The 26,545-nt window shown below is 39.7% G+C and overlaps 1 pseudogene; it reads right to left on the reverse strand.

Moving 5' to 3' along the window:
• Positions 1 to 20,863: 20,863 nt before the first annotated feature.
• LOC147430723 (uncharacterized) lies at positions 20,864 to 22,982 on the reverse strand (annotated as a pseudogene).
• Between the last annotated feature and the right edge of the window lie 3,563 nt (positions 22,983 to 26,545).

Genomic DNA, 26,545 nt, shown 5'->3' on the forward strand with positions numbered 1-26,545 from the left:
AGCCTATTGGTTGGCCACCCAAGGGGTCCAATAATAATTTAGGAGATTTAATTAATTGATTTAGCATTTATCTAGCCCTCTCTCTCAAAGGGGAAAGGGGGACACTTGTCTCAAGGCTACCCTTGCTGCTTGTAATGCCTCCTGCTTGTGATTGGCTAGGCTTCGAGGGGTCCAATGAGCTTCAAGCATGAGCTACAAGGGGGGGGGCGACCCAAGAAATCTAGGGGGTTTCTTAGTGGGTATACTCACCCACACACACTCACAAACACTCTCATTGTGTGCTATGCAAAGTGCAAGAGCTCCCTCTCCTTGTCCAAGAAAGTAGAGGTTGAGAGACTACCCCAACACTCTTGGATATGGAGTGCAAATCCAACCAAGAGCCATGCTTCAATGCTTAAGCTTATCATCTACTTCTTCTTCATTACTATGCTATTATGTATGCTAGCAACAAGAGTTATGATAAGTGAGGAACTAATTCTTTCTCCTACGAAATGTTTCTTCCTCCTCTTCCCTACCCTCATTCCCTGCTAGCTCTCTCCACCTTCGAAGGTGTTTGAGGTCTTGGGACTGAGGCTTGGGATAGTTAAAGCTTTCCTCAAGTTTATGTTATGTTTGTGATGCATGAAGCTTTCCATCTTCATTGCATCACCTAGGTCACAAGGAACACAAAGATTGTAGTGTAACAAGTCTCTCTTAATGGGAGAAATCATCATACAAATGCCTATTGGAGGGGGGACCGGCTCCACATAAATCCTGTCCTCAACTGTTGTCATGTTCTCTAAATTCTCTCTCTTGCAAAAGTATTGTTCATGCAAAGTTAACTAATTGCTATGATTATGTTGCTATCTTCAATTATGTTCACACACTATGCTCACAAAGTCATTTCTCAAAAGTACTCTCATTAATTTCCGCTACTCTCAACTTAAATAGGCCAATTTCATTACAACAAAATCATCAATGAAAGGCATTGTGATTTGAGGAATAAAGTCACATAAGACCTTATTCATCCCATTCATCATATGTGCAACCGAGTTGGTTGCTCCCTGTCGCAAGGTACACATCCTTACCAAACCTAAAGTTGTCCTCCTGTTCGTCAAGTCTCTCCTTTCTATTGCAAGTTGTAATTGATCGTACCCTGAGGAGAGGTCCCCCATTGAGTAGATTTCCCTCCCTAAAAATGCCTTTGCAAACTCATCCATAATTGGACCTGTACCTACATTTCTAATTGTCACCTTGTTCACTAGCTGCATATCTTGGATGAAGCATAGAGCACCATTCTTCTTTAGAACTATGAACCACCTGTATGAGTATGGAGCATAAGAAGGCTCCAGAATCCCCATTTTGATCTTTTCATTCAATAGCTCTACCAAAGTTTGCAAATGAGTCTTTGGAACCGGAATACGCCATAGATTCCAAGGCACATGAGGTATTATAAAGATCACCATAGGAGCTATAATAGAAGTATCAACACATTCTATCTCATGTGGCTCAAATGCAAAAGCCTTACCATGCTTTGAAAGCAATTAAAGCGCATTAGAAAAATTTTCAATCATTTTTGGGCCTTTTAAGAGTTCCACATCATCAAAGCTATACAAAAGAAAGCAACCCGATATACCCCTCTAAATATTGCTTAGTACCCCATGATATGACCTATCATTGGAAAGTTCTTGAAAAATGGATTCTAAAGAGCCAAGGTCCGAAAAGTTTGGATGACTTCTATGAAAGTTATGCCATTTTTTTTCAATCAGCCAAGTTTTGTTACCGTTACGGTTATCTAAAATCACCTTTTTCTAGATCTACATGAAGGCAATGTCCGATACATGCATGCTATATATCAATAGATAGCATTTGAAGAGTAGATTCTAAATATCCAATCTCCGACAAGTTTGGATATTATTTGCAAAACATTTACCGATCCCCACTTTTTGAAAGTTATGCCACATCAACAATTTTTACAAGGCCCATTTTTGAGTCCAAACTTTTCCTAATGGCTTTCTCTCCTCCTATGTTAGAAACTCCTCGCCACCAATCTGCAACTCTTGAAAAGACTCCTTTGTGAAGGTGTTGCCCAATCTTTTTAGGATTCCTCAAACTTGGTTACAAATAAACGTGCTTAATCTTTTCCTTGTTGTTAGATGGTAAGGGTGAAGCTACTGGTTTCACCTTCTTTGCTATACTCTTGTATTTATTTTCAAAATGGAATTTTGGGCCAACTGTTTGCTTAAAACATTGGTTTTCTTTAAAGGCTTCTATTAATTGATCCATTTCCATAGAGTATACTTCAACAAATTCATTTTCAAGATGCAAACTAGACTCCATTATAGCATCAAGCTCACCCATAGTATCCACAAAAGAAACTTGTTCACACAAACCCAAAACATTTTCAATAGGCTCTAACAATCCACTCTCTTTCATGCCTATTAGTACATTATGTACATATTGCTCCTCACATCTCTTCAAATATTCAAGTTTTGTAAAACATACTGATCCATTCTTTGTTACGAAGGAACCTGTGAGAAAGTTTCACCTATTTTTTTATCAGGCGAGACCCTTTTTCTTTCTCTAACACTGCAATCCTGCTTTACAATGGTACTTGGACAAACCCCATCATTTCCTTATGATCATGAAACTTTTTGCTCACCTTTGGTAGAGGATGATCTCTAAGGTTTTCATGATCTCTTTCAAGGTTTACACCAAGTATGAGAAATTGAGCAGCACGTTTACGATCTTTGCTTTGTATTAGCATAAGTTGAACTATCATCCATTACCTTTGTTTCCATTCAAACTCCCACAATGTAGGGTTGTCCAAGGATAAGATGATATGAAGATTTACCCTATGTATAAAGAAGTTTTGCATGACCTTTACATCACCTATTGTCACCTTTACACTTGGACATGCTGCATACAATTCACCTGATGAATTGTTTGCCACTCTGACCACCCAACAATGTTCAGTGTCCATTGGCCATTTATATTTTTTGTAAATAGTTTTTAACATTATATTTTTTTTCAAAACCATGTTCAATTAAGGCAACAAATGGTTCTTCAAGATCACCTACCTTGACCAATGTCTCTGTGGTAGCCCATGCCCAATGGCTTCTAGACTAGTGGCTCCTAGGAATAATTTGATATTCTTCCCCATCATCAACAAATTTCACTTGCCTTAGAAGACTGGTAGAATCCCACCATAGCTTCATTACCTTCTTTAGCACCCACCTGTACTCCTTGTGTCTTCACAGTATAGCCTTCAGCTTGTGGGCAAATAGACTCTCCAAGTGTTTGCTTCTTTCTCTTGATGATGTCGATAAGTTTTTCATGGGATTCAAACTTGGCTATGCAAAGCACCTCCCCCAAAGTAAACCCAACCTTGCTATTCAAAATCCTCTCCTCTAGAACTTTCTTCAAGTGTGTAGCAAGCTCAATGTCAGATTGTAGTTTGTAAGCTGGTCCTTTTTGCTTATCTTTTGTTGGCTCCTTTTTCTTCCCTATTGTAGATTCCTCCATGGTCACTTCTGGTGAATGTGCCTCCTGTGTTGGTGGTGCTTGCAAAGGTGCTGCATCATTCCTTCCTCCACTTCTTGTAGCTCGTTTTTGAAGGCCCTTCATCACCATTTTCATGCCTACACTTTTCTCTTACAATGGCTTTATACCTTTAGCAGTTTGGAATGTAGGCATGGACAGACATTGAATCCACTGTATCACTCCACTCTATTTCTAGACGCATGCAATCACTTGCTTCATGTAGAATCTCTTTTGTGATCTTTTCCTTTTTAGCTAGCACCATGTAATTTGGTCAAAGTCAACCATGATGATCACTCACCTCTTCATCACTAAGATGCTTAATTTTTACTCCATAAATAGTTGTGTCAATCAAAGAGGTGACATGGCTAATTTCCATATCTTCAACTAAGGCTATGGTCGTATCGCATCATGGGTAATATGAAAGTTTCAATAATTGAGTTAATGGTGTTCAATCTTTACTGACCAAACATGCCACGATTGTTCTTTCAAATTGTAGTTTTGTGCTTACCATAATATATATGTCTTGTCTAGTGATTGGGATTAATTGTGTGTTCAAATCCTCTTGGTTCATAGCAAGATAACTACACTTATGTCAAAAGAAAAGTTATAGTCTATAAGGGGTAGTATGATGGGATCCAATAAAAGAAATATTTCATTGAGCCTTTCTGGGGCAAAGAAAAAACACGTTGTTGAAAGTTTATTTTACAGCTAGTCCATATGTTAATTGTAATAGATCGCACAGAGTGGAAGTGATATAAATTCACATCATGTGGATTATTCATCTAGGATAACTCTAGTATGTGCAAAATGTTGATATGAGAGAAGTGAAGATAAGAGAATTTTCCCTCCCAAGCCCTGTTCTTGCCCGTAGTAGGCAATAAGGATACTTGAGGGAGAGATGTATCTGTAGCGGGGGGGGATGTACCTTGTGCACTAGTATTTCTTCACAAGAAGGTTGTTGATATACCGTTGTTTCTTGAATGCCTTCAAGAGAAACAATAAGGACACAAGAGATATGGAGATAGGAGTAGGGGTAGAAGTATTAGAAGACATGGAGGTATTAGGCTGGGCTTGGAGATGAAAAAAAAAATAACAAAGCAAACAACACCTTACTTATCAACCCCTTCGAGAGTATTTGCCAATTTGATGGAGATGGCAAGAGATAGAAGACTTCGGCCTTGATTGACTAGGGTTGATGTTTACAAGGATGCTTTCAAGTTTAGCTAGCCTTTCTCAAAGGCAAGTGTAGGGTTAAAGGCTAATTTGGCATGAATGCTCTCACTCCCTCTTGAATGAATTTCAAGGAAGAAGAGGTCTCTTTTTATAGGTGAAGGTGAATCTCAATTAGGGTGGAATTAAGTGCTAATTGCAATTAACCTTTTCAAAGCTGATGGTACAGTGATGATGAAGCACTCTTCCCACCACCTTGTTTTTTCTCATGATGCCCAAGTGATGACTAGGCCTAAAAGATGCCCCTAGCCATGTAGGTGGTTACCTTAGCTAGGATCCAAGTTGGTGATAAATGCTAAGTGATAATGTACAAGGATACAAAAGGTTAGTGATGGTGTTAACAAAGTTGAAAAAAATTAGTAGTGCTAATTTTGACTATGTGTGAGTGTTTTAGAGCCATGAGTGACCCCATTTAACACTAGAATGGTCACAAGACACTTTTATGTCCTTGGACACTTTTGTGTCCGGTTAAGTGACCATTTTGCTTGAATTATACGAAGAGTATGAAAATGAATTTCTAGGTGCTATATATCCACAAAGTGGCCTTATGAGCTAAAAAAACTTGATTTTTTTTTTGGAATATCGATCTCACCAATAACCTTACTCTTGCACAACAATTTTAAACCTAAATTGTGTGAAAAAATGGCTCCTGTTTTTGGCTTTTTTTCAAAGTTTTGCAACTATACCACTTTAAATCTCATGTTTGTGAGGTTTAGATTGCTAGAGGATAAGCCTTTACAGTTCTCAACATGTTTTGATTCTTCTAGTGAGAACTAAGTGTTAGAATTGAAAGTTATGACCAACTTACAAGAAATGCATAATCCTGTTTTTTGTCCCAAATTAACGCTTTTATGATTTTTTTGTGGCTTTCTTGATATCCAAATTCAATTTTGATTGTGTAAGTGGCATGTATAACATAAAGCTAATCTTTTTTGAGTTTTGAGGAACCTAATACGCTAAATAGCATAGTGTATGATGATGGTTGAGTTTTTGATTGCTGAAGAATACGAGACATATAGCAAGTATATCTTTTTCAATATTGCTAGTTTCTTTGGCCAATTGTGTGTATTTTGTAGGTAGAAACCATATCTAATCATAAACTACAAATTTGGCTAGATATTGAGTAGTTTCTATGGATTCTAGAGGTCATAATGCTAAACCAAGATTTGTCAAAGTTTGTTGTCTTTAGCACATTGTCTCCAAGGTTCCACTTAGTAAGAGATCCATTATCATTTTGACATATTACTTTGACATGCTTCATGTCTCCCTTTGAATCCAAAGGCCCAAAGGGAACTAAGAAAACATGTACATAGTATCTGTATTAAGCGTGACTATAGAAACTTTGATGATAGGTCCACAGAATGGAAAAAATGCAACTTTTTTGTACCTTATTTTTTTACCCGCAAAATAAATAGTGAGACAAAAGTAATCATATGTTTTGATCACCAGCCCATTGAAGTTAACAGGGTTTTTTATCGCATGTCCTACAAAAATTCCCACTCTTAATTATATGAAATCAACCGTAAGAAATGGTTGTTTGAGGCAAACTGCAGTGATCCATCAACTTTGGAGTCTCAAATTGTGACCAAGAGATGAGAAATTTTACAATTTTCTCATTTTTTCCATATGTAGTGGTCCTTGAACTATAAGCTCATGAAAGGATTTTTCAAAATGAATGGATTACTATTGTTTTGGAATTTTTTTTCAAAACCCTGAAAGGACACTATGATGTTCAGTTAGGTTACTAGACTAGTGTTAAGCCCCTTGGGTCATACTTATTGCTCATAGGGCCATTTTTTGTCACTCAAAATAGAGGAGAGAGAAATGGTCACCTCAACAAGTAGGAGAGAGAGTCAAATTTGTAATCTTCTCTGGACTCTTGTGTGGAGAGGACTTATGTGTCTGACGGTGTTGATTCCACTCCTCCAAGGTTTTTTAATGTTCAATGATGGCATTGTTATTAGTTTTTTCCATAGTTGTACCATTAAAAGTACATCTCAATGCATATAAAGATGAACTCTATGTTAATTACCACCAAGGAAACAATCACTTGTGCAATATATACTGCAAACTTAACATCTTATCATACAAAAGAAAACATTATATAAAAATCATGAGGTGTGTAAGTTGTAAAAAAAGACACAAATAGTTAAGATTTTATCTCACATCTTAGCAACATGCATGATTTTCTCCCTTTCTTATCGCATCTCTCTCTCTCTCTCTCTCTCTCTCTCTCTCTCTCTCTCTCTCTCTCTCTCTCTCTCCATAAGAACCTACCTTGTCACAAATGTGAGGGTCAAGGCGTAGAATTGACGTGTTTAAACAACAATCTCTAAAATATGAACGTAATATTTTGAATAAAAAAAACTCAAATTGCAAGTCAAAAACTCTATTGCATAAAATTAGAAAAGTCATGATAAACATCAATACATTCAGAATTGTATCCAGACATCCAAAGAATGTCTTAAAATGGATCATGAACATGGAAGAGTTGTTAATATGTTTGTCATAAAAACGTACACAATCAGGAACACTATTGGGTCCCATAGTCCTTCCCTTTTTATGTAGTCCACACCTCCACATGGCCTATTAGGACCCATTTCCTTGAGTCATCACCCACTTGTCCATTGAATAATATTTTCAATGTCTTCTAGCCCTTCCAACTTGACAAATCTAATCTTGTCGTTGTTGTAGGGTTAGCGCAATCAAATGGATGTACATGTGGATGAGGACAAGGAGGATGATGAAGAGGCTTAGGATAGATATATATTTTTCTATACTCTTCTTTTACAAGTGCAAATGTGGCATATAAGCCACTCGTGATTTATATATAAACTTTTACAAGTGCAAATGTGGCATATAAGCCACTCATGATTTATATATAAAACTCATTCAAAAATTTGGCTTAAGTTATACTTTTTTTAAAGTATTTTTCCTTTTTGCTTCAATTTATAAAGGTAAGGTGTGACTTATAATTTCAAAGTTTATTATTATTTTTTTGTACACCTTTTGAAATGCAATTGATATTTGATATGTTTTATATAGGTAAAAAGTAAAGACGCGTATTTGGGTGGGTGGCCCAAATGAGCATCTTTTCAAAAAAAGAATGTATAGCGATAATATGCATGATAATAGGCGCGGATATATTTATGCGATTCTTATCATGTATATTGTTGGCAAACCATTGCCACACGTATTCTTGTTATTATTATCGCTCACACAAACTTTTCTCTTTCTAATTTTCTTTGTCAAACCGTGGCAATGCTAACGGTTCTGAACTTTTTCTCTTATGGTGGAAAGCAAAGGATTATGCATTTGTCACCAATTACCTTACATAGATTTTATATTGCTAATACAAAAGATCTTGTGAAGAGAGATCAAGGTGTATGGGTTAAGGTTGTTTACTTGAATGGGAATAAATTTATCATTTCCATGAGTGATGTTGACTAAAACACAAGGCAAGATCTTGTATCGATGAAAACAAGTTGATCTTTGGATTATGAATATAAACTCTCTAGTATTAATCAACCTTCAAAAAGTTGCAAAGAGCGGGATTTTAAGGGTTATCAATACACAAGAGGATGAAAATGGCTCATCTAGATGACATCAAAGACTCACCAGAGAAAACAACCACATCTAAGAGATGAAAAGATGAGCAATTAGATCTTGGAATGAGAGATTACCCCAATTGTGATGTTGATGGATCTAGACTATTGTATCAAAACAAAAGCAAGAAGAATGAACTAACCTACTTAAAGGGGGCAAACAAGGTACTCCATTGATGTGTGACAACCTGTGAAAATCATAATAAATCCACATGTTTTGTTTCAAAGTGCTTCAAGTGACACAATCTCCGTTAGTCAACTTGATTCCATCCCAAAGAATTTGAATTTCCTTTGGGAGGATCCCGTGCTAGATAGAGGAGAGTGGAATCTTAATCAAGGGCTTTGTGGTGTACAAATCTTTATGTATGACATGCCTCAGTAGATATGGCCATCGCTCAAAGCTACTAAGAAAGGTGCAAAGACAAAGTCTTCCCATTTACAAAGTGAAAAATAATCTTCTTGGAGAAGTCCATGAGGACTAGGTTTTAGTTGTCAATGAGCGCTTGGAGGTAGCCACTTGGCCTATTAGACACCGTCGATTTGGCCACCATCAAACGACGCACAAATATCATACGTTTGTCTTTACCATTGCAATGATTTTGTCCATGATTTTCTACTTTTACATTTATATGCAACACTAGCTGGCTCGGACTTTCTAATATAGAGCATCCCGCGGGCCGAGAACTCGTGAGGGCGACACACGAATATCATACGTTTGTTTTTACCATTGCAATGATTTTGTCCATGATTTTTTACTTTTACATTTATATGCAACACTATCTGGCTCGGACTTTCTAATATAGAGCATCCCGCGGGCCGAGAAGGGCGCCCTCTACTCTAAGTATTACCTAAGCATGATAAAGCATAAATGCTCCGTCCGTTAAAAATTAAAAAGACAGAAGCTGCACTTGATCCAGCCAGCTTAATGTCGCTCATACTCATGCTATTCATACCCGGCAGAAATACACGACTATGTTTCTACCTTCTCCTCATGCTCATCGCCATTTTAGGTAATTCAGTTACTCATTTCTCTGCATGAAAATAACGACAATGGTACCTGCATTGCCATTATCGATTGAATATATGGCTGGTCTGCTGCATGTTGTTGTCTCTAGGGTATGCGTATCGACTGCTGCTGCTCATACAGTGTACGCCAACGGTGGATGCGCCGGAGAATTTGATCTACCGCTTTAACCATAACCATAACAAAAGCGAGCGAGCCCTTTATTATTCCTTCTTCAACAGTATTTTACCTTGCCGGTATCGTGGCGAGGTCCCCGTTAATGGCGAAGCCAAGCGGCTGCTGACTGTGGAGCAACAGTGGAGCCTTTTCCGTGCGTGCCTTCAAAAGCGTGTCGTGCGCTTCGCCACCACCCCGCCACCTTCCCTTCACTGGCATGATCCGGCGACCTCCTCTCCTCTCCTAATTCGCACGGCCAGCATTCCGACACTGCACCATGAGCTTCGTAATTGTCTCACCAGAAGCACCCACCTGTTTAGCCCAAGTGGAACTCATCATCTGCTGATTGTCCTAAAACAATTTTCTGTGCGTTTTCTTGCGGTTTTGGCCGACATAATTAAGGCCTTAGTAAAGCATTGAGCTCTTGAGGATTGTTGGATTAACCTACTTCATAAGATAATTCACTTTTGGTTTTCTGATTCTATGCAGAAAGGTTGCGGAGGAGGGTTTGTCGAGGACTCGAGGAGGTCTTGTTATTATGTGTCCACGGTAGCGTCTTGGGGGGTAGTATATGGCGGCCTTCTTTTTCAAAGTTTTCGGCGGGCCCAATTGTGAGAACTTAAAGATTCACTTAAATGTGATTAATATCACTATTAATTAATATACTAATGTCAAAACATAAGAGAGTGCAAGATAGAAATAGAGTAATGACAATAGATTGCACTTGAATGGAAAGTGAAGACCTTGTTACAAATGAGGGCAGCTAATGATATTTATATACAAGTTGAGGGAGTGAGGATTATCCATCACATGTGAATTATAGGTAGGTGGGAATAGACACATGTTGAGGCTTGCATAGGTAAAAGGGGTCCATGTGGGAATTAGGTGTAAGGATTTTGGGAAAAAAGGTAGGTGGGAAGAAGTCCACACTTATTAAAATCATAAGTCACTTTTACATCCCCTCTTAAGGGCGGACTTCTCGTTGTAGCGTACTGAGATTGATGAACAAAAAAGCTTTGTGAAGTAGCCACGTCGCAGATACAAAAAATCTTTGTGATGTAGCCATGTCGTAGATACATGCTATCTCCCCTCAATTAGAAGTTCATCCAGTAGGGATCAAACTCAAATTACGCAATGAGACTGTTTGTTTAGAGGCAGACACAGACTTGGTGAGAAATTCTGCCCAATTTTCTGCATATGGAACATACACTAGCTTGATGAAGCCATTTGCGACTAATTCTTTCAAGAGATGGATGCTTATCTAAATGTGTTTGAGCTTGGATGAGAAGGAAGGTGATTCTGTAAGTGCGATGGTAGACTGATTATCACAAAAAAGAGTGATTGGATCAGTTGAGATATTGAAGGGTAGCTTCAATTCATGGATCGATTCAGAGATCCAAAGAGCCTCGCTGGAGGCAAGAGCAGCAGCAACGTATTCCACTTCAGTAGAAGAACTTGCAATAGAACATTATCATTTGGTTTTCCAAGAGATAGGACCACCAGCCAAAGTGAATACATAGCCTCCTGTAGAAAAACATCGAGGATCGTCGCCAGCCCAGGTGGCATCAGCATATCTTGAAATAGAGATGGGACTAGAGGGGTTGTAATAGTAAGTGAGGGCATAGTGTTAAGTGGTGCGTAAGTAGCGAAGGGTGCGCTTTGGGGCTTGCTTGTGCATTTTACAGGGCTTTGACATAGAGCGAGAGAGGATATGGCCTGTGTAGCAAAGATCGAAACGGGTGCAAGAGATAAGATAACGTAATTGTCCGCAGAATTTTGGGAAATGAAAGGATGGGCAGTAGAGTGCATCAGTGTGAGTGTAATCATGAAATTCAGGAGCAAGCTTTTGCTTAATAGGCAAAGGTGTAAACTCAAGGGTTGAAGCAGACATACCATAGAAGAGGAGGAGTTCAATGTATTTGGATTGGGATAATTGGATAAATTTACCTGCTGGATCTCTTATGACTTCAATGCCGAGAAAATAAGTCATAGGTCCTTTGTCGGTTACTGGGAATTCATGAGAGATGTAATCAATTGCTTGTAGCAACATGTACTCTGATGTGCCAAGAAGAGGAATGTCATCCACAAAGAGGCCTAAGATAGCCATGCCTTTAGAGGTCTGCCATATGTAGATATTGTAGTCTGCCATAAGACGTTCCTAGCCACATTTGAGCAAGTAGTGGTGCATGCGGATGTACCACTCTCGTGCAGATTGTTTTAAGCCATAAATGGGCTTATGCTATTTACATACATAATCAGGGTGGTAAGGGTCTTCAAAATGAGTAGGTTGTAGCATATAGATGAGCTCTTGGAGCAAGCCATGTAAGAAGGAATTTTTTATATCAAGATAATGTAAAAGAAGATTAAACTTAGCAGCAAGTACAATAAGAAGCCGAAATGCAGTCATACCGAGTACTGGTGAATAGCTGTCGAAGTAATCCACACCTTGTTGTTGAGTGAAGCCGCGAGTGACAAGGCGTGCCTTGTAGCAATCAAGTGAGCCGTTGGGGTGGTATTTCTTCTTTAATAGCCATTTGCAAGAGACAATGTTATGATTCTTAGGAGGTGGCACAAGCTCCCAAGTGTTAGGGCTTGGAGTTCATCCAATATGGCAGCATGCCAGTCCTTGCTCTTGCTAGAAGCGAGGGCATCGAGAACAGAGAGGGGAAGGGCATCTTCAAGAAGCTCTAGTGGATGTTCAAGAATCATTTCATCACCGAGGATAGCAGAGAAATTGGTGGCTTCATAGATCTTGCGAAGAGAGCGGGTGCGGCCATGCGAACTAGAGGCGGCTTGGTCCAAGTGTATAGCTGAAGTGTGTTGCGATGGCGAGGTGGCAGAAGTAGAGCTATAAGGCTCGACTTTGTCGACATCTTCTGGGATGGGAGTAACTAGCAAGGTTTCGTGGGAGTTGCGGAAAAAAGTGAGACCGGTTACGAAGGTGATGGGAGCTCACGAGGTGGAGCACCGAGTGTCTGCGGTGTGATGGAAGTAGCGGTAGTCGGGACGGACGGTGTTGGTGATGGTGTCAACTGTGAGGAGATGGGTGTAAGAGGTAGTGCAGGAGTGTTGCCGATTGGCTGTGCATGAGAATGCGAGACACGAGGAGGTGGATGGGCGATGAGGAAAGGCCTTTGGATGGTGAAGGGAGGCTCAAGATTGTGCCTAGAAGGGTGGGAAATTTTCATGGGTGTGTGTGTTGGTGAGGCCGTCAACAAAGATTGATGAGAAGAGTGGACTGGTGATGAGAATGTAGGGTGCAATGGTGGAGAAGATTTGCCTGAGATGCAGAATTCTTCATCAAAGATGACGGTGCGGGCAAAGATAAACTTGTGATGGTACGGAATATAGAGGCGGTATGCCTTTATGCCAAAGCGATGACCATAGCCGACAAAAGTTGTGCGTTGAGCACGTGGTGATAGTTTTGATAAAGGTTGCGTCACAAGTGGGTATGAAATGCTTCCAAAGATGCGAAGGTGGCCAAGATGAGGTGGGTGACCGTGCCAGAGGGTGTAGGGTGTAGTAGTAGGATTGCGGGTGGATGGAATGCAATTTTGAATGTAGCACGTACTGGCGGTAGCTTCTTCCCAATAGGTGTCTGGGAGGCTAGCTTGAAGAAGCATGGCACGAGCAGCTTCAAATAGTGTGTGATTCTTGCCCTCGGCATGACCGTTTTGTTGTGGGTGGTCGGTGATGGAGAATTCATGTCGAATACCAGCAGAAAGACATAGATCTTTGAATGCATGAGAAGTGTATTCCCCACCATGATCTGTGCGGAGAGTTTTAATATGGCAGCCATGTTTAGTCTCAACTAATGCCTTGAATGTGCAAAAATGAGAGAAGGTCGAGGATTTCTCGGCCATGTAGTAAGTAGTTGTGTATTTTGAGAAATCATCTATAAAAGTAAGCATATACTTATTTACAGTGAGCGAGTTGACGGGCAATGGGCCACAAACATTAGAGTGGATGAGGTCAAGAGGTGCAGTGGCTCGTGATGATGAAGTGGGGAACGGGACATGATGTGCATTAGCAAGAATGCATCCCTCACAAAGTGTGATGTGAGTGAGGTGCTTGGGAAGACCTAGTGCAAGTTGGCGATGAGTGAGTTGGTGCAAAACATGTTGAGAAGTATGTCCTAGTCTATAATGCCATTTGAGTGTGTTTTATTGTGTTTTTATGGATGATGCAGATGCATGTGCAGGCAATGCATCACCCAATGGATAAAGACACCCAGTTTTGGGGACCAAAAGTGTGACAAACTGACCATCTTTGTTTAGTGCCAAAATGTGGCAGCCTTCTCGCATGAATTTGATGATGATGCCGTTGTTGGTTAGCTCGCTACAGAGATGAGATTTTTCTTGAGACCAGGGACATAATATACGTGAGAAATAGTGGTGTGTAGGCCATTAGGTAGGTTAATGACAACATCTCCATAGGCTTTGGCGAGCTGGATGATGTTATCACCGAGGCATACTTCTAGAGGGTTTTCTAGATAAGTGATGCTGGATAGCCAATGTAAGTGATATGTCATATGATGGGTGGCACCCGTATCAAGTAGCGAGATATTGGGATATGAAGTAGTTATAGTGGTGGCATATAGTGGCAAAGGATAAAATGGGCTATCATAAGTAGATATGTCAGCATAATGAGCTAACCATAAATAAAAGGAGATGGCTAGCCATGGCGTGTCCCCCCTTGAGGGTAAGAAGGATATAGATTAGGGTGAGAGATAGGACGATTACCTTGATTGCGTGGTTGCCGACAGCCCTTTGTGAGGTGTCCAAAGCGATGACAATTGGTGCATTGCTTTGAATTTTGGTGACTGTGGTGGCTTTGAAATTGCAACTTTCTTCCAGAATTATTGTGTTGTCGAGGAGGGCACGAATGTTGAGGCTTCTTGCCATTGTAAGGGCGTGAGTTTCTTGTCATAGTGACAAGTGCCGTGGACTTCTGCGAGCTGCTAGTGTGGTCGCGAAGAGTTTCCTCCTGATGGATCTTGGCCACAAGATTTTGTAGCTGCAAGTTAGCCGTGGTGGCTTGTATAGTGATAAAGGCTCTCCATGATGCAGGTAGAGAAGCCAATAAGAGCATACTTTGAAGCTCTTCAGGGATGGCAAGCCCTGAGATAAGTACTTCATCTAGAAGTATTTGCCACGTCTCCGACTGACCCTCTTGCATGGTAGTGTTTACCAATTTCTTGATCAAGGAAACTTGGTAGACGAGGTCAGTGTGCTCGTAGTTCTTCTCGAAGAACTTCCAAATGGCGCTAGAAGTAGTTAGATTTTTCACCATTTGGACTTGCCGATCTTGGCAATGGAGAATGAGCTCCATCTTGGCACTATTGTTTCTACTATGCCAAGTATTATAGGTGTCGATGAAGTATGTTGAATCTTTGTCTTCGGGGTGGTTAGGTTGCTCTTCGACTCCTGACGTGACGTCCCAAAGTTTCAGCTGCGTGAGGTAGAGTTCCATCCGAATCTTCCACACTTGGTAGTTAGTTTCGTTAAGCTTGTCGATGATGTAGCGGGGCTTGTAGGTGGATGCGGAAGATGAAGAAGATAACTCGGCCATCTTTCGAGGTTCCGGATTCCTTGAAAAGAATGGAGAGTGAGGCTTCGAGTGTGGGCTAGAGAGATGGAAGACTCTTAGCGCTAATTAGAAAAATTAATCTTAAGATCTATCGCTCTGATACCATGTGAGAACTTAAAGATTAACTTAAATGTGATTAATATCACTATTAAGTAATATACTAATGTCAAAACATAAGAGAGTGCAAGATAGAAATAGAGCAATGACAATAGATTGCACTTGAATGGAGAGTGAAGACCTTGCTACAAATGAGGGCAGCTAATGGGATTTATATACAAGTTGAGGGAGTGAGGATTATCCATCACATTTGAATTATAGGTATGTGGGAATAGACACATGTTGAGGCTTGCATAGGTAAAAGGGGTCCATGTGGGAATTAGGTGTAAGGACTTTGGGAAAAGAGGTAGGTGGAAAGAAGTCCACACTTATTAAAATCATAAGTTACTTTTACACCAATATATTATCGGCAAGAACTTACCGCTCGCCCCCCTCCGTTATCACTCTTCACGAGTCTTTAGTCCTCAGTGTATGTGCGTATGTATAAGGCTATGGGCACGTGCAGCTTAGTTTTCCGTAAGCTGTCAGACATGAGGCATCTTTTTACATGCGTCCACCGGCTTTGTAGGCTAACTATGCAAAACATTGCCCGGTCGCCACAGCCTCGCTCTGAGTTTCTCTCTCTTGCCTACGCCCGGCTCTCCCTCTCTCTACCTGTTGCTCCCGATCTCCATTCTGCGCTCCTGTCAGAAGTCCGCCAGGCTTACGGGTAACTAAGCCTCGCGTGAACATAGCCTAAATGCATACATTTATATACCTGAAAGAGGTTCAATGGAAAATGAAAATGAAAAGGTAGATTTGGACTTTATAGCTAAGGCCTAATTGATATGTTGCTTTTCTCTCTCTCTCTCTCTCTCTCTCTCTCTCTCTCTCTCTCTCTCTCTCTCTCTCTCTCTCTCTCTCTCTCTCTCTCTCTCTCTCTCTCTCCCCCCCCAATGTGATGCCAAAAATTAGCTCGGTCCCTTAGGGCCTTATCCCATTCGACCGATTCTCGTTGTGAAGAAACTCATGGGGCGAGGCTAGCCTACTCTGAGATGATAGCTAGCCATGATTTCTGCGACATCCTCCTTTTCCATCATGCCTTACGTCCATGTACCCTCTTCTAACCACCACCATGCCAACTCTTTCCCTTGAGGGGGGGGGCTAATGGTCCTCCACGAAGCTCAGCTAAACGGGCTTTCTGCCTTGTCCACTTCGCCTACAAAGGAAAATCAGGGTACTTCTTCTCCGGGCACCCAAAATCAAATGCCCTCCCAAAGTGTTCCATTTGCCCCTCTAGCTTTCCCCCTTGTAGGTGGCGGCCTGTCCCATACACAACTTTTTCATAGCCCTGGACTTTCTTAGCTTCGAACAATCAATGATGAAGTCGTTCGACCCATGGCTCAAGTCAACATGCAGGAGAAGATGTAGATGCACCCTTAAATGCCTAGTTTCAATCAAGTTTCCTTCCCCCCATTATCCTATGTGGAAGCTATCTATGGCTCTGACAGATTTCTCAACCCCCTCTTCAGACCTCAACTTCATGTGGAACAAGGTATGGGTTCTCTACCTTCTGTCTTTCAACAAAATGTATGGAGCGTGCAAGATGGAGCTACCCAATAGTTTCAAACCTCTCAAGGTTCTCAATGCACTAGCTCTATGGTGCCCAATAAGTTTCCCTCTCCTAGAAATAATACTAACCTTAGAGCTAATCTTGGACCCAATTTACCCCTTTCACAGGCCATGCCAATTCGGAATCTGACACCACAGAGCCTATGGAGACAGAGATGGCTCCTACTATGGCCCCCAAATCAAATCAATAAGGCACTCAGGTCCTTCCAGAGAGCCCCAATAAGAAAGCTCGAGGCCAATCAGACTTTGATATGAGAGTGAATGTATTAAAAGCACCCAGGTGAATAACCATAAAGGCTTAAATAAAGAAATCATGAAGTTTACACAAGAATTGGAAGCTCAGGATGCACATACCAAAGGTGCACTGACTTCCTCCCCAACTCCATCAATGGATATTTTAATGACCCAAGCTAAAGAGGAATCTCTACCTAACATGCAAGTACCAAAAGCTAAATGAAAGGTATAGAAATAAGGTACAAAAATGTGCAGACCGTGGAGGTTGAGACCTCTTACAAAATGTATAATGGGAAGACTAAGGTATCCCCCTAGCCAACAATGTTTGATCTTTGCAGGAAAGCAACTGGCGGATGGGCGTAACACTTAATGTGGATTACAATATTTGGAAGGAATCCACTCTTTACCTTGTCCCTTTATTGAGAGGGGGGAATAAGTTGGATCTGTGGTGTAGCCTTTGTCTCTTGACATGGTGTTGTTATTGCTGCCTATTGACTGTGTATGCATCAGTCACTTGGTCTGGTAATAAGAATCCCCTGGATATTGGATAATATGTTGTAATTATCAATAAGCAGCTTTTCTATTTTCTTAACCCGATGTTGGTTGTGGCCCCCATGGTGCTTTCATGTTTGACAGCTGGGATTTATTGCTCCGCTTTGCCTAATTTGAACCATGGATATTCCCATTTCACACAGAAACTATTGATTAGGCATGAGGCTTATATGCTAATGCAGAGAGCACGCCAAGAATGTCTATTACTCAGTCAAGAATGTACCAGAGATTACGGCATGACAGTAGTTGTGTTTCTCGAGCAAACAGGATCTGGAAAGATTACACATTAATTCATTAGAAAACCCCTTTATAATTATAAGAGTCTAAGAGAAGAATTAGACTTACCGAGGCGTCACAACATGATCTAGAATGCCACAATCATCGTAGTCCTTAATGAGGTAGTTGTGTGATAAGTATACAATTACATATCGAAGTTACGAGATGGGATCTACGATGCCCACCAACTAATTTAGGATAGATCCTATGATAGAGGAGACGTAGTTTTTCTGGTTCATCTTTAGTTTTTATGGTGTTCTAAAAGTAACTACCTCATTTGTGTTAATTTTTCCTATTTAATGCCGCTCGCAGTGCTAGGATTCATTATGGCTGTGTCTGCCTTGCATCTCTAGAGTTATGATAGAATCTTAGTACCAAGGCATCTCTAGAGTTATAACAAAATCTTAGGACGTAGATCTTTGTATTGATGAGTGTGTTGTGTGTGTGTGGGGGGGAGTATATATTGGTACCTAGTTCTACACCTACTATTGCATATTGGGCACTGACAATGTCGTGGAGACGTAGTAGTATTTATTCAATACTATGCATGATGGAGCGGATGACTACTGTCTACCACCACTTTTTGTTCAGGGTGAATTATCCTGAATTCATCTAGGTATATGTTAGGCATGTTTTGTTATGATTCTAGCCATTCAGATGCATCTTGTGTGTGTGGTCTTTTTGTTTGATTCCAAAACCACGCTCATCATCGAAAACACTCTTAACGACACAACATGTTACATATGGTATGGAGGGCATGCTTTAATTACATGAACTTAATTAGCTCTTCACTAAAGAAGCTCAAAATCGAGTGATCCAAAGAATACACACACTATCCCCCCGTGTGAAAATCCCCGGGCAATACCACCGAGCGAGGTGACAAAGCATGCAAGGGCAGCCTGGAACAAGTGCTTGGGGTTTATAAGTGGCCGTGAAGAGCTTTTGTTGGGCGATTCAGCGGTACATAGGGGTACCTGATGGATGTATATGAACGTCGTGGACGAGCAGTCCATTGAGGTGCAGTTGGGCTGATGAATTCAAGATATGCTGGGGGACTAGTTTTTGAAACATAACGCCGATTGAAGCTGCAAAGCATGCAACGGCAAATTGAAACAAGTCCTTACAGGGTTTTACGATTGGGAGAGGCGGGGTTTGATCTGGAAGACATCGTGTGTGCACAAATGGGCAGTGTAGATGAGGTGGTGGTGGGTGATCGGAGACACCTGCCTTGAGTAGGTTCTCTTGAGCAGCATCAGTATTTACAGTACTAGGGTGCACAATAATGAAAGTAATATCACGATTGACAATGCCTGTTGGGTTGATTGATATGGCAACATGACCATCTACAGGTGCAAAAGCATCCTTTCTCATCTTCTCTCTCCTCCATTGCAGCGTAAAGAGGTGAGGTTGATGATGAGAGCAACCACCAGGAGTTTTAGACACGTTCTCATGAGATGAAAATAAGGTAGAATGTGTGTTTTCATAGACATACAGATCAAGTTCAATCACAATTTAGAAACTTTAAAATGAATGTTCTAGTTCTTTCATAAAAATGCTTGTTCTAAAGTTAGAAATATTCCCTTGATGCTTCATTCTTAGAAACATCATTGCATTGTGAGAAAGTAATTCATATGATGAGAAAAATTTACGATCATTACTATTTTTCATTTAAAATTCTAAGTAAGAAAACCTACTTTACATGGTTAGAAAGTAAACTTTTCATGGCTAAGTGACTAACATGAGAAAAATTCATAGGACCTTTCTAAGATAATAAAGTCATTTTCTCACAACATAAACATCATATTCTCATCATCGTAAGAATAATTTCATTATGATAAATACAATTTTGCTATTTTTATGATTAAAATAATTTTCTCTATTTAAAATTATACTCTTGAATAATATACTAGCTAGGATAAAGGGGCCATATTAAAAACCTTTACGGTGGTGCCGAGCGAAAAACCTGGTTGCTACATGATTTTTATGACTTTGTGCCCAAAAGGCCGATGAGGCAAAGGTCATGTTGCTACAAAGATTTGGGCCATGATGGCGTCTTTAGAAACATGAACGACAGAAAGCAAAAATTTTCTCGTGAAAAATAAAGGGGTTCAAGATGCGAGACAAGCATGGGCTTATTCACGGATGCGGACTCACGTGGACTCGAGCCTGCTCTCAACCAATAAGAGGTTGATTTAGCTCTCAAAAACCATCCCACCAAATAGCACTCGATGTCTTAGAATTGGTGCTTTTATTTAAGTTGTTTTAAGCCCCTTCCATTTTCCTACAAGGGACAATCCCATTATTAGCCCCCGTACCCTAAAATTGTATATTTTGATACCAAAAAAGTCAGTTTCGCTCTCACACCTTTCTATCACCCAAGTGTGGTAGATTGGTAATGCCACTTCCCTCTTGAATAACAATCTCTCTCACACACACCTTTCTACCACCTAAATGTGTGGTAGATTGGTAATGCCATTTCCCGTTTGAATAAAAGGTCTTGAGTTCAACTCTCATCGTCGGATAGATCTTTAAGGTCTCTTGGGATAGTTTCCCACGACGTTAAAATACTCTGCTTCTCTCTATCTATCTATCTATCTCTCTCTCTCTCTCTCTCTCTCTCTCTCTCACACACACACACACACACACACACACACACACACACACACACTCATGCTTTTATGGATTATGTATGTATTTCCTCAAAACCATCTTACATATTCTACCTATCTAAACAAAATCTCCTAAGACCTAGAAATTGTTCAATAATATGAGCACACTTTACTTTTCATCTATATAAGATTCTTCAGTACACCATTTAACATCTTACAAGATAAAGAAACCAAAAGTGAAACACAATTTTACAGAAGTACATTAATTTTGATTGGTAATTTAAAGCGATATATATTGTAAAACATTTACCGTATCAAAGTTGGAAGATATACCATAAAACTTAAATCAACATTATAACTATCATTCAATTCCAACATCAATTCTTACTATGAATTGATTAAGATAAAACAATCACGTCTTGAGTGGCAACAAGCCCTATGCGTTGATTTACATGTACCTTTTCCAATGCAATTACCCAAGAAACTAATGTGTCTAACATGACAATCTTTGATGTAGACCCTTTTACATCCACAAAATGTACGTTGTTTGATTCTTGTATTAGCTTCACCTTAGAAGGTAGGTTTCCATACATGGCATCCACATCATTTTTCCCTAAGTACTTCATGACAATTGCTTCCTTGTCCTCCTTTGTAAGGACATCTAAATCAACACTACTCTTGCTTTTGATGTCACCCTAATAAACACCCAAAGAAGTAATCATTTTTGTACAGGTTGAAGATAGCAACCAAGTAAATAAACACATAAATAACAATACTAAACACAAATCAAATCACACACCTGTGTAAAAAAAGATAACTTCCATACTTGAGCATCTCTATGTCTTTCTTGTCTCACTTTCCGTTTTAGTGTTGTTTGCTTTGTAATGTCAATATTTACAATCAAAGACATTTGTGTAAGCTTAACCTTCATTTTTCAAGCAAAACACTTATAATCAAAGCTCCATAATACACTACAAAAGTAATTCTTGTTACATGAGTTTACTTAAAGAAGGAACCTCTAAAACTTTGAGCGTTTAAGTATAAATTCATAAATGTAATACTCAAAAGGAGTGAGAATCCAACTTATATGTATAAGCATGCATAAGTGGCAATTTACTATAGCATGCATAAGCACCTCATTTATAAACGCACTAAAAATATATCCTTCATACAGTAAGTCAAGTCCCACAAAACCAAGGTAAAAAGCCAAAAAGATAACTCCAATCTCAATCTCTATATCTAGAAGGATCTCTCACAAGACGTTCACGTCTTCCTCTTACAATGGATACTTGTGATTCCTGCAAAAAATTGGATAACTTGCAAAACATTCCTTATACAAGACAATCTATATTCAACTTAAAGAGAATGAGCATCCACCTTAGTATCTTGTTTGGAACTTTGAAGACCCTTGTTGTTAGCATTTGTGATATCACTCAACGCCTACAATAAAACATTACTTTAATCCACTTGCACTTGAAAACCAAATAAACAAACTCAATCTACAAGTAGAAACCTTTTTCTTCACACTCTTTTCAAGCTCTTTTGAATTTGTCCTCTTTTCGGAGCTACCTTCAACCTACATGTGACATGTGACAAGACTCAAGTAGAGAGTTGACTTGTATTTAAATACATAAGTTTCTAAATTTTGATGTATACAATAAGATAGAATTCTTACGAGGTTAGAGTTTTAGTGAAAAATCTTTTTCCATATAAAGTTCCAAGACACTTTACATAGATGTACATAATCTTCAACTTACATTCTCAAAATCACTAGAAGCTTTAATTTCTTGAGCTGCACTCTCATCATCTTCTTTCGTCTTGAAGGCCTCTTTTGTCCAAAGTGTTGCTTGTCTTGCAAGATTAGAAGTCATATCAATATATCAAAGAGAAATAAAAACACGCGATGTTGAAAGAAACTAAGACCATAAATCAACCCAAATAAGCATCTTGTAATTCATGATTGCATGCATGCTACACATTACCGAGTGATATTCATGAACTAGCTCATCAACTAGGATGTTTGATCTTCCAATTTGCTTCTCCATAACTTTTGAAGTATTGGCAAACTTAGCATTGTCGTCGTTGACAACATTCTCTTCACAAGTCCTTGAAGCTATGAGTGCACGTGGAGACGTGATACTCATTTGACCATGAGTGAAGTGATCGTCCTAAATAAAAGAACAAGAGTTGGACAAGTAACTAGATAAGCAAAACAATATAAGAGTAAACATATTATTTCTTTTCACATTATAATTAGAGATAGAAACCACTTGAAACACGTACCTCATTATTTTGCAGATGAGGGAAGCTCTCTTTCTCATTCTCATTAATGCTCGGTTCATCAAAAGCCTAGACAAATAGCATTATCACCATCTTTAACGTAAAATTATCCTCGCACAACAAACTCTTTTACAAAGCACTTATAACAACTAGCTTTGTCCAAGAAAACAATGAAATCAAGATCTGTAAGCTAAAGTGCAATACCTCTTTGATTGTTACGCTTTCATAGCTGGACATTTTTTCTTCACTTTCGCTCAAGCCGGTCAATATCTAAACATTAAATACTTTGCATTCATGTCTAACATGTGAGATGTATCTAATGGTTTAAAGCAAGTAGAAAATTGGTCTTGCTTTGTGCAATATCCTACCTACCCTCTCATGGACGATGCAATGTACAAATGTAATTTCACAGATTTAGAAAACAATGAACTTTGGCAAGCTGCATACTACTTGAGTAGCACTTCCCATAATCAACAACTCCATGTATTATTACCTCCTCCTTTTCAAGTTTGTCAATATTGGCATCACTTAAACATACACACGTTTCATTATTTTCTTGTAAAATATCAGAATGAAACTATTTATTAAATCAAAATGTAGTTTTAATTAACATTCCATTATGAATATTTTTCCATTGCATATACAACATAATGCCAAAGCACTTCAAGTTGCAAGCATAGGTGATAGTCTTGATAGACATCTTCACGTCAAGGGCCTTTTGGTATGAGTTTAAAACCAAAGATAGAATGCAATGGAACATTTGTAGCACTTACAATGAGAACAAATATAGGAAAACACATGTCTAGAAATGAACGTATCTGCATAAATTTGCATGTGAGATCAGCCTCAACATACCAACTAATTCCCCAGTTGAGGGTGCCTATACCACAACCACCTTGGCCTTGACAGCCTCATCAATAGCTAGTGTGAGGTTCCAAGGATGGGACCAATGGTGGCTTTTGAATTAGGAGCCGCATGATATCTGAGAATTTCCACGCTAGAAGCCTGCCACATATTTGATTTTAGGAATTGACAGATATGTGGGAGAGTGGTGAAGGAGATGGCTAGGAGGAGGGAAGGAGGCTGCGATTCCCAGCCAACCAAAACTCGACCATTTAGGTCCTGCCAAGGCTATCAATCCTGTCCTCTCCCCTATCCAACTTATAGTTGAGGCCTTTAAAGTCTCTCCATTTAGAACCCTTTTTAGGCTTTCTTTCGGTAACCAATGATTTGCAAACAAAAGTAAAGTAAATGCCAATCTAGCAAAGTGGGGCAAACCTCTGAAGGGTGGTTGGGACTCGGTGCACATGTATAAGCTTGAAAGAGAAGCGAAGAGAGAGAGAGAGAGAGAGAGAGAGAGAGAGAGATTGCGACAAGGAACAACTTCATCATCATATACAAGATGTGTACAAGGAGGAAGCTGAGATCTCCCGAACGCTTCTTGTTGTTGCGCTTCTCCCCTTTGCCTGCCCTTGCCATTACTAAACCTCACCCCCTCCCCCCTTGTTTGCACTGCCAACCTCTCACCTCCTCCCTGTGCGGTGTTGTATAATGCCCCCCGCTGTCAGCTGCTTGTGCCCCCTTGTTGCTACATGTTCCCCTCCCTCACGCTACCATTCTCCTCCCACCCTGCTTGTCACTGGCTTGGGCACCCCAAGTCGAGAAATCCGACATGACACACGAGAAAACCACTTAAAATACTTTACAACTTTAAAAACTTGAGTCGACACGGCCCGGCGTAGTTCCGTGCCTAGAGATATTGGCCCCAAAACCTGGCGTTCCTTTCGGTATTTTTTTATTATATTAATGCTTGAGCAAAGTAAAATTACCGAAAGGGGTCCTTTGCTCTCAGACTCCGCGTCCAGATGCTCTGAAGAGTGAGGCCCCTTGGGATTTATTTATTCTTACAAGGGATGTCCCAAAAGCAGTAAACTCAAAAGAAAATTATCCCAAAAGCAACTTGGTTCAAAAATTGTCAGATAAAACATTAGTGCAAATTTCAAAAATCCGTACAAGCCACATCCTCAGCCAGTGCAAAAAGCTGGATTCCGTACAATCTGCCACATTAGCCTACCAGCATGTTTTGTAGGATTCCATATTGCTGCATGTTAGTGCATTTCGCATGCGTCTGTACTACCAGCTATCAACCAGCGTCCATATTGTCCTCTTCTCTTGGGTGGTCATGCCACGTCACCGTATCCATGTGTGTGTGTGTGTGTGTGTGTGTGTGGGCTTGCTTTATTTTAATGCCTTTATGTCACTTGGGTCCCATCGGACGGGGTCTCATAAGTTGGTGGCAACAAGAAGCTACAAATCCTTGAGCTAATATATTTAAGTCCATGATTGACCTTGATGGAATGTTTTGGAACCATGTCAGTGCTTTTCCTTCTAATGTCATTCCAAATCCCTCGAATTCAGTATGGAAATCAAATATGCGTTCTGCTCTTACCACTTGTTTAAAGATTGCTATGTGGTCAAATGAATCCCCAGATCCACTATATTTTCTAATCCATTTTTGAAAATTAGCTGGTGTAACGTGTCTATTTGGTTCAACTCCCGGTGTCTTGCTTTGACATGTACATAGTGGGAAAGCATGCTATAAGAGTTATATTGTAACTTTTTAGAAAACATAATTATATTTCTTATAATGTACATATGCATATCTAAGTATAATAATAAGCTTTCTATCTCATCCTATTATCTCAAGGGTAACATATTCTTACTTTACCGCTGTCAAAAAGTACTATTGAAAAGAGTCAATAGCTCCGCCTCTTTAACTTGGGGCAAAAAGAATTGATTCTTTCTTTCTACTATCTCATTATTATCTCATACCCTAGCTAGATCCTATATCTAGGGCAACTTCCAGTATATATATATTCTATGTATTTTTCTTATATTTCTTTTTGATAGCTACTAGGAAGGAATCAAATCCCAGTGGGACACTAGCATTAGGAGAAATTTGGACTCAATTTTGGGCCCTCTGGCTCAAGATATAGCATTTTTAAGCCTAGGGCCTCATGAGGTTAATACCAAGCGAATAGAGGCATTTGAGGGGTCTCAAATGCCTCTATTCGCTTGGTATTGACCTCATGAGGCCCTAGGCTTAAAAATGCTATATCTTGAGCCAGAGACGTCAAATTTCAACGTTTTAAAGAGCTATCCTAAGATTTTTGGACGTTCCGGATGCATCCCTGGTCTTATAAAATGCTATATCTTAATCCTAGGGCCTCATGAGGTCAGAACCAATCAAATAGAGGTCCCAGAGACCCCTGAAGGGCCTCTATTCGCTTGGTTATGACTCTTTTATAGTTTAAAATAGTATCTATCAGTCACTATCAAGTACCATCTTTTCGAATTGAAATTGCGAGTACTTCATAGAAAGGTGATTGATACTTGTGCGAGATGCACAAGTACAAGTATTTCACTTGATAGGATAGCAACAGCGGGTCATAAAAAGGCGTTCGGCGTTTGTGCAAGATGTCATTATCAAGCGCCTTACTTTTCTGATGATAGTGACAATTTCACCAACATGGTTTTCATGGACATTTTCAAAATGAGAAAAAAAGGTTTTTTCAACATAACGTTAGCCTTCTTCCTATTAGCTACGAAGCATTCTCTCACTAGAACTAAAAGGCCCAAAAATGACTCCATTTCTTTCCTAATGCTTCTATGATTCTCAAAGATACCCCTACTTTAATGCATTATTGCAAGCATGATTACAAAACTTTGTCAATTAGCAATGTCATGCTTTTGTATTGCATGAGGTGTCCTTTGGAATCAAATGAAAGTATAGGCTAAGG

The sequence above is a fragment of the Adiantum capillus-veneris genome, chromosome 21, assembly GCF_014529385.1.
Source record: "Adiantum capillus-veneris isolate H3 chromosome 21, ASM1452938v2, whole genome shotgun sequence".
In the NCBI taxonomy this organism is placed as follows: domain Eukaryota; kingdom Viridiplantae; phylum Streptophyta; class Polypodiopsida; order Polypodiales; family Pteridaceae; genus Adiantum; species Adiantum capillus-veneris.